Source organism: Pteropus vampyrus, unplaced genomic scaffold (assembly GCF_000151845.1).
Source record: "Pteropus vampyrus isolate Shadow unplaced genomic scaffold, Pvam_2.0 Scaffold270, whole genome shotgun sequence".
Lineage (NCBI taxonomy): Eukaryota > Metazoa > Chordata > Mammalia > Chiroptera > Pteropodidae > Pteropus > Pteropus vampyrus.
The window spans coordinates 298,097-306,484 of NW_011889051.1; the positions used below are offsets into that span (position 1 = coordinate 298,097).

General features: G+C 40.3%; 1 protein-coding gene across 1 annotated transcript in view; it reads left to right on the forward strand.

Moving 5' to 3' along the window:
• The window catches only part of DSCAM (DS cell adhesion molecule), a gene marked incomplete at its 5' end in the record, with an annotated part of 274,168 nt that overhangs the window by 51,766 nt on the left and 214,014 nt on the right, over positions 1-8,388 (forward strand). The gene's annotated exons all lie outside the window — the stretch shown is intronic.

Genomic DNA, 8,388 nt, shown 5'->3' on the forward strand with positions numbered 1-8,388 from the left:
TTTCAATAAGAATAGGTATCAAACACTTTGAGCAGTTCACACACAAGAGAAATACTTACTTTGATAATTACTCTTTGATGAGCAAATATGTTTTCTCTTTCCTTTAAACCGTGGTTTTGATTCTGTTTTCCATGGAGTGGATTCCTGGAGATCGTCCATATAACACAAGTCAAAAACAGGAAGTCACGCTCCTCTGGTTTATAGTCCAATTCCCACACTCAAGAGTCTAGTGTTCTCCAGGGCAAAGTAACTTCCATCTGCAGAAGCTCATGGATATAGATAAGAAAAATTGCCTGCCCTGAGGTGGCTTCCCTAATTTGTCCCAAATTGCAAACGTTGTTTTTTTAATTTCCCATATATAAAACATTCTTTGCATTTTAATATTTATTAAAGTCGTTCCATTTCTCAAAATCCTACTTTGAATGAATTACGATCCTGTCTGAATTACCGATGATATTTCTGTCTTTTCAGTTCCCCCCAAGTTTGTGGTTCAGCCACGGGACCAGGATGGAATCTATGGCAAGGCCGTCATCCTCAACTGCTCAGCCGAGGGTTATCCCGTACCCACCATAGTATGGAAATTCTCTAAAGGTATGAAGTTACTTGTCTGTTAGTTATCTGCCAAGCATGTTACATTCTAAAGAATTAGGTGAGGATGCGTAGTCTTTCCAGAGATGTTTCTTGAAAGTAGATATGCCCCCGGTAGTCCACCAAAGTGCTTCTGTTCAGAGCATGATGAGAACGGTCACGAATGAGGAGGCAGGTTATTCATGCAACTTATTTCTGCACCTGGGAAACTTCAGCTGCCTACTGATCTGTATAACCATAATCTGCTTGGCCACCACTGTGCGCCCTCGTGTGGAGATGCAGGTATAGATTGTCAGAATCACTCAGAAATCACGTCCCTTATATTTAGATGTATGCAATTACATGGTTTTAGAAGGTTGAAAATAAAAGTGTTGTTTCATTTACCCAGTTACCTTAGACTATACAAATTACACACAAAAACAAACACATCCAGTGTCCTATTTTGTGCGTCTAATGTTCCTTTCCTTCATTTCTAACCATGCCTTTCTCTTCAAAGGTAAAGAGCATTTTTCTTTGAAGGTAACACTGTAAATATTACACAAATAGAAGTCTGTAATGTGTAACATGATGGGGGAACCAATCTGAATACTGCAAAAATAATTCACATCTATCTTGTCTTCTCCAAGAAAATTTGCTTAACTGTACTTATAAATATATTTCCGTTCCCTTTCTTTTCTGATTTACTCACCTTAATTTAGTAATTTATTTATCAAACAGGTGAGAGCCAAATATATACTTACTGGTGGGATAAACAAACAAACAAACGAATAAATTTGATCTTTTTCTAGCAACCTAAGACCTACTACATGTGATTAATTGCTACGAATTTGTTTATTTAATCATGGTTTGTATTCCGGATGTTGCTTTTTAAAACAACATGTTGCATTTTCGTATTAAAAAAATAACAATAGAAGAAAAGCAGAGAGCACACTTGCCAGAATACCCTCTGGTACGTTTCCTTTTAAGGAGAAGAAGAGGAGGGAGTGGGGAAGGTACTCGACCTCTCATCGCAGGGAGAATCAATTAGTTTTTCACAAATCTCTGAGGCTTCTCCTCTGTATCAGGCCATATGTATTGTCCATGTTAAAAGCACTTTATTTAAAAAGTAAAAGCTTGTTATTCAGAGTATCCACCCATGTGATTTCTTATTTTAATCTGTGTTTGCAGCCCCACGTTGTGTTACATGGAAACAAATAAGCATCACGCATTAACTTTAGTTTACGTAGATGTGCGCATGTGATATTAGGAACATTTTTCCATGACACTTTCCTTCTTCAAAATTATTTCTAATGGTCGCCATTGTGAGGATGTTCCCTATCTCTCCCTTAAGTCGTGTCCAGTTTCTCACGACTACAAACACCACAGCAATGAATGTCCTTGTACGTTAATGCAACGTGCGCGTGTGGGATTGCTTTCTCCAGCTTAATTCCTAGACGTGGAGGAGCATGACCACACTGAAGGCTTTTGGTCTGCACTGGCCCGGGGCCAGTTCACACACCCACCTGGAGTGTGAGGCTGCGTGTGGCCCTACATTCTTGCCAATTAGATGGGATCTTTTTATTCTCAGTCTTTACATTGTGATGAGTAAATTGGTTTCCTGTTTTAATTTGCACGTTTAGATCTCTAATGACGTTAAGAATGTTTTATCTTATATTTACTGATCGATTCTGTTTCCCCTTTGGAGAATTTCTTATTTATGTTACTTGCACACTTATTTCTCTGTCTCATTTTCAGGAATGTTTTTCATAGACTCAGTGTTTTGTCTGTCATGGGTCGAATAGACATTTTATTCCTTCCCGTCATTGATGTGCAAATTAAGTTATAGTAGCCTTTTTATCTTTAGAATTCATATGTGATATAAAATCATCAAAGAAAAAATGAGAAATTACACCAAAATTTTAAAAAGTCAAATTGACCCCAAATAACCAAAGATAATGACTGTAAACATTTTTGTTTAGACTTTCACACCTGTCCTCAGGCAAAAAATATATAAATAGAGAGAGAGATACATGTAATTTTATGGGTTTTTAAAAATTTGATCATATGATTCTTCCTGACTTATAGTCTTTTTTTCTTTGGTTAACAATATGCTATGAGTGGCTTTCCACATCGACAAATACGGGTGTTCACTATGACTTTATATTATCTGTGCAGAGTTTATATTAATACATCAGTAAGTACATCTAACTATCTCTTGCTTTTGTTAGGATCAAGTTCGGGGACTTAAAGCCATCTGGGTTTATTTTTCTTGTAAGAGGAATCTGGACATGGCTAGTTCAGGACTAATTGGTCTTTACCCTAAGTCACTGGGGACCCAAACTGCTTATAGCTTTCTGTTCTGCCATTCCCAACAAGGCTCTCCCACCGTCAACAAAATGGCCACTGAGCCCTGGCGGACACTTTCACACCTGTGTTGCAGAAAGAGCAAAGGGAGAAGACTGCCAGGCCACCTGAGCCAGCTCCCTCTAAGGTCCGCTCTGGACCGTGCCATTCGTCGATTCTGCTGACATCGCACTGGCTAGGTCACCTGAGCACGCTGCCGTCATGACTGTCACTTGTGCTATGTCACTGAGAGGGAAGGGTGGACACTGGGCAGTTAGGCGTGTCCAGCGCTATCGATGGTTATTGTGTGTCTGTTTTCTCCGGGTTTTCATTGTTATAAAAATGTCACGATGATGTCGATCTTATCGATCTTTGTCCACATGTCCATTTTTCCCCCTGGGGACAGATTTCTATACGTAGATTTGCTGGCTCAAAGAGTAAGCACTTTCTTTCTGTGTCTGTCAATATGCATCGGCCACCTGCCAACATGTTACTTATTTACACGCCTTCCCACAGTTTACAGTGTTGCCTGTTTTCTATAACAAAAAAAAAAAAAAGCCAGGTATTAGGCTTTTTTTTTTTCACTATTTCCCAATAGACTAGGGGGATATTGTTTGTTATTATTTTAATTATACAAGTAATGAAGATGTTTCTTAAGAAAAATGCAGGCTGGCTTGTGGAATGTGTTTCCAGGAATCAAAATCTCACCAAGAGAATAAATACAGCTCCCTCATATGTGACAAAAAAAAGATGCAAACGGAACAGGCTGGGTGTTTCTCTGAGAAATACAACAATTTAACCCCAGGGCTGCAGCTCTTCAGAGTGAATCTCAGTGGTTTAAGGGCAGCTGTTGCAGAAATGAAACAATCTCTGTCAAAAAATAATATTACAGTCTTGACCTTGTGTCTGGATAAACAAAGTCTAAGACATTCAATTCTGTCCCCTGCGGGTTCTTTGTTTGTTTGTTTGTTTGTTTGTTTTGTTTTGTTTTGTTTTGTTTTGTTTTACATGAACGAAGGAGGTCTTTTGTCTAAAACAGATTTTTTTTTTTAAGTCAGGGCTAACTGCCATGGCGGGCCTCACCTGCGCTCCCAGAAACCCACAGCTAAGCCCATGTATGTCATTTATAGTGTAGGGAGCGGTTTCAATCAGTGTCCTGTGACCGAGACCATCTGCGAGTTCGCTGCCGCAGGCCAGGGAGGGGTAGCTCATGGAAGAGGTAGCCTGCCCTGGCTGGTGGCCACCAGGGTGTCCTTCGCTCTCTGACTACCCACAGACAGGGCCACTTCTGCCCTCCAGGGATGCTTTGGCCTTGAGAATGTCCAAGGACAAGAGTCAGAGCATGCCTGGGTGTTGAGGTGGGAGAGGATCTGGGAGTAGTTTGCATTTCAAATAGAGCTGTCAGGGAGACCCTAGAAGAGGGCAGCGTTTGAGCAGAGGCTTAGGAGAGGTGGGGGATGAGCCATGTACCTGTCTGTGGGTGGGGTGGGGGTAGCGCTGAAGGCTCAAGGGACTCACTAGTGCTAAAGCCGGAGGCAGAAGTGGGTTTACATCTGGAATGTTCCAGAAACAGCATGAAAGGTACTGAGGCTAGGCCGGAGTGAGTAGAAGGAGACCCTGGAAGTCCCAGGAGGTCAACTTCCTCGTCAGCCATTCTGCGCATGTGGTTTTGCCAAGGTGGGGTGGATGGGATTCAGGGTGGCAGCAACGGCACGATGCTCTCTCCTTGCTTCTGTTGCCATGCCGACACCATGCCGTCGGGGTAATCCAAGAGAAGTGCAGTCTGCACAGCGTTTTCAAAGAGTACCACTGGCCCACTACTCTGAAGGCAGAGGGTATGGGGAGCAGGAGTTGCAGCTGGAGACCTGTGGGGAGGCCCGTGTGCTGATGTGGCTTGGCTCAAGGGACGAGAAGTTGGATTCTGAGTCTTTTGGGCCGGTGGACTTGATGAGGGTATGAGAGTAAGGGAGGAGTCAAAGATGGTGCCCAGGTCTTTTAGAAAAGCATCTTTAGGAGAGGAAGTCCGGCCGGCTGGGTGTCAGTCCTCTGGGACCCTCTCTCTGTAGACGCAATTCCCAGTAGAGGCAATGATACATTTGCTACATATCCTAATCTTTTTTTTGATAACTGCTTTCTCTGTTGTCAGGGTTTGTACTCTGCACATCCTGGTCTGCCAACCTTAGCTTCGCCCCAGTTCTCTGGTACCTGGGTCCTGTGCTGTGCTCACCACCAAGCCTCTAGACACAGTTTTTACGGTGGGGAATATTCCGGGTTCTTTTTTGTTCACAATGGCTGTCGTTACTTTTTGTACACATAAAGTTAGTTTAGGCGGTAGGAAATTGGTGGCTCACATTATTTCTGGAAGGGGACATTATTTCTAGTTGTGTTACTGCCTAGCTTCCCATTGGAAGGGACTGAACCGTTTTGCTGGGTACACCAAAGAGCTGACTTTGAGATCCAGTAACTCTAGTTTATGCCTTGATGTTATTTATTTGGGGACTGTTTTCCCACCGAAGTGGTGTGTCTATTAACATAGAGATGCAAATTACCTTCGATTTAAGAAAAATTCTCCTGCATTATATCTGTAAGGATTTGCTCTTTTCCATGCTTTCATCTTCTTCAGCGTCTCTCCAATATGGCACCACAGGACTCCCCTCTCTTATGTCCTGTAGGTGTGTGTCATTTTCTCTGTGACTTTTTAGCTCATTTACTCCCAATTTAATGTGACTGGTATTTTTCATGTCTATCCTCTGCATCTTTTTCCCCGGCAAACTCTGATCTCCTATGTGCTCCCTCCAACCTTGCCTTCGTTTTTTACATCGCCTTTCACCCCACCTCTCTCCAGTACTGCCAGCTCACATGTCTCTCTTTCTTGAGTTCTTGTTCCAACAACAAGTGGCTGTTTCATTCACAGCTTTCCTCTAAATCATGGCGACATTTTTCTGGGAAGATTTCATTACTCGGTTTATTTTTTCTATTTCTTCCATTTTTTTGTGGTATCTTTGCTAGATTCTGGCTTCCTTTTTTAAAAATTTTATTTACTTGTTTGTTTGTTTATTTTATTTTATTTTATTTACTTACAGCGCCTAGTATTCCTAGGTGATTATTGATTTGTTTGTTTGTTTGTTTGTTTGTTTGTTTGTTTTTACGGTGACATTGGTTAATGAAATCCAATAAGTTTCAGCTGTACACTTTAACAGTAAGGCATATTTATATTTACACTGTGTGTTCACCTCCCATAGTTAGATTTCTTTCTGTCACCACATATTTGACCCCCTTTACCCCGTTCTACCTCCGCTCCTCCTCTCTGGTAACCGCTAGTCTATAGTCCACGTCCATGAGTCTCTGTTTGTTTGTCCTGTTCACTTGTTGCTTTTAGGTTTATATCCCACATAATAAGTGATATCATGTGATTTTCAACTTTTTCTTTCTGGCTTATTTCGCTTAGCATGATTATCTCGAGGTCCATCCATGTGGTCACAAAAGGCGGTATTTCACTGGCTTCCTTTTGAGAACTCACTTTTGAAGAAAATTCACATGCCCAGAAAGAGATTCCCTTGTGTAAACATCTGGTTCCTCACTTAACCCTATTTCTCGGATTCCAGAACCCTCCCCAGGCCCAGGGAAGCCGCTGCTGCACCCAGTCTGTGCACGTTGTGCTCGCCGATGTCGGCTTTGCCCCCTCCCGCGTGCCCCCACACACACTTGGCACAGTTTATGGGAGCTTGCTCAGCCCCACAGCCATGGTCCATCTCTCCACGTCTCTCTGCATGTATATCTGCTCAATGTGCAGTGTGGGCTGCCCAGTTACCTATTTTATGCTTGAGGTTTTAGCTATCAGGGTGCCTAATTTCATGCAAAATAGAGTTTGTACTTTCTAGTCCTCCTTCTTCCATTCGCTTTTGTATAGTTTCCAAGAAAAGAAATGCTGGTTTTATGCTGCCATCTTTAAACCTTAAATCTTATCGTTTTATATAAGCTTTATTAAATTTCGACTTTATTTTAGAAAAATAAGTAGGAATCCAGGAGAAGCAGGAGAAAGTATTGATTAAGAGAGTGAGCTGAGTTCAGACACACACAACACAGTCTAGTTGTGTTACTGCGAGAAAATTACTTAACCTGCATGAACCACAGCTTTGTCATGTTGTGAAGCAGATAAAACAAGGGGATTAATGTGATGATTTAGTGAGATGATTCATAGAAAGCATCTATTATGGTGCCTGGCACGTAGCAATTAGTCAATACGCATTAGCTGTTATCATCATCATCATCGTCATTATCATCAGCTCACATGGTTAGCCAATTGTCCTAAAACCATTTATCGAATAGCCCAACCTTTTCCCACTAACTCAAATTGCTTTATAGTCTATAAAAATAATGTCCCTACCGAAGTCTGATTTTATCCCTTTCTCTGTCACACTGGTCTGTTCTGGCATCAGGACCACACAAATTAGAGGTTTATCTCTTCCTAATTTATTTTAATATCTAGTAAAACAATATTCTCTTCTTCATTTTTCTTTTACAAAAATATCCTAGATTTCACACATGGATTTTTGTTTACTTGTTCTTTTCTAGATGAATGTTAGGATAATTTTATCAAATTTTCCCCCCCAAAAAAATTATTCAGAAAAATTTGAGAGATTGTAATAAATTTAAAAGTTAACAAGGAGAATATCAACATCATCAAAATATTGAAACTTCCTAGTTACTAATATCTATTTCTCCATTTATCCAAATCTTTTGTTATGTGCATTATTTTATTTCTTTCCTATGTCTGGAGTAGTATTTATAAGTGTCTGCCTACAGTTTTCTTTGGTCCTCTTTGCTTTTCTGAGTGTATCTTCTAGATAATCACCCAAAGTGCTTACCTTATGCTAACGAGATGACAGAATTTTGAAGATTGTATGTGCTGTGTTAAGTTTTGCTCTTTACAATAAATGATGAATCCAAACTGGATGACCGATGATTCTATCAAATCATGACAAAGTCCACATCCCTCAAAATAAACAGGGGCCAACCCTCGGAAGTGCAGTTCTGATGATAGAAAAATTGGTTTGCTATTCTTCTTCTTAGTAAGCACATTCAGGCTTATAAGTGGCGTAACCCTTCAAGTTTGGTTCATTCTCTGATGAAAAAAAAAAAAGATTTAATGTTTTTCAAATGCATTTATGCTTTATTTCTGCCTTCGCTGGGACCTTTTAATAATGAGACAGTTTCTCTCTCTCAGTTAGGAATTAATAGATAATTCTTTACAGTTATTTAATTGAGATGGCTTAACAATGTAGTTACACTTCATATTGTAATTCTGCAGTATAAATGTGTCAAATACTGCAAGTGTTTTTCTAGTGAAAATTCTTGGAGGAAAGGAAAACATATGTGTTTTTGACATGAACAGTCTTGTAACTTTCTCACATTCTATCAGCATTTTATGAGATTTTTAGAGTTCTATAATACAGTTCTATATAATTTATAACTCCC